Here is a 1,526-nt window from a genome sequence, read left to right on the forward strand (position 1 = left end):
CCACCCTCCCTGTTTGCTCCTCTCCTTGAAAAGCAAAAGAAAAACTCCCTCATTGGTACACAATCCCCCCCCCATCCCCCAACCCCAAATATAATCCACTCTGTAACCCTCATTCTGTACTCTTACGATAAACATAATGCCCTAAAATATAATACTTTTAAACTATTCTCTCCCCCATAGACTTTATAAAGTACTTGAGAATTACAACAAGATAAAGGTAACTAAACCAATTGAAAAATGGGCACAGGATATGAACAGACACTTCACCAAAGAAGACATTCAGATGGCTAACAAGCACATGAAGAATGTTCAAAATCCCTAGTTCAGAGAGATGCAAATCAAAACAACTATGAGATAGCATCTCACCCCAGTCAGAATAGCAAAATTTAACAGAACGGCAAGCAACAAATGCTGGCAAGGTTATGGAGAAACTGGAAGCCGTATTCACTGTTGGTGGAAGTGTAAAATGGTGCAACCACCAACGAAGGCTGTATGGCTCTTTCTTAAAAAGTTGCAAATAGAGATACCATTTGACCCAGCAATTCCACTACCGGGAATATACCCTGAAGAGACCATAACCGCCATCCAAGCAGATATATGCACACCCATGTTTATAGCGGCTTTGTTCATAATAGCAAGGAGGTGGAAACAACCTAAGTGCCCATCAACAAACGAATGGGTAGAGAAGCTATGATATATTCACACAATGGAATACTATGTTGCATTGAAAAACAAGGAACTCATGAAATATTATTCAAAATGGGTGACCCTGGAGGACATTATGCTGAGTAAAATATCTCAGTCACAAAAAGACAAATACTGCATAGTGCCACTGTTGCAGAATGGGACTGACATCAGGGTTGGGATAAGACTGAGAAAAACTGGATAGATTATGTATACTGAATTGAAACAGGAAGGAGAGAACAGTTTAAAAGTGATATATGATAGGGTATTATGATTATCACAGGAATCCAGAATTGAGTTTGCATAGTGGAGTGCATTTGTGGCCGGGTGGGATTGTATACCAACGAATAAATTTACCTTTTGCTTTTCAAAGAGAGGAGCGAACTGGTGGCGGGGGGAGGGGGGAGCGGGAAGGTAAGAGAAAAAAGTGCAACAATGAATGAATGGAAATCCAAAATCTCTGTAAATGTTCATTAAAACTAGTAAAATAAAGTTAAAACAAAACAAACAAATCCTTGCCTCCAAGGCAAAACTTGGTTTTACCCTCTCTAGGACAGACCTGTTTTTTCTCTAGGCAGACCAGGGTATGTTCTATACTCTTATCCAGCACCACAACCCAAAGGCATCAATAATTCTTCTGTCATCTTAGTCATTGTCCAGCTCTCTGATTTATAGCAAGTAATTTTGAAGACCATGGCCTGGGTCAGGCACACCTTAGTGTCTAGACTGACATCATTGCTTTTTAGCACTCTGGAGAGGCTCCTGACAGAGATTTTTTCCAATGCCATTTTTCTTTTTATTTCCTGACTCTTGGTGCCATGAGTGTTGATTGTGGAACTGAT

The sequence above is a fragment of the Elephantulus edwardii genome, unplaced genomic scaffold (assembly GCF_000299155.1).
Source record: "Elephantulus edwardii isolate Elephantulus edwardi_28Jun2011 unplaced genomic scaffold, EleEdw1.0 scaffold00182, whole genome shotgun sequence".
NCBI lineage: Eukaryota > Metazoa > Chordata > Mammalia > Macroscelidea > Macroscelididae > Elephantulus > Elephantulus edwardii.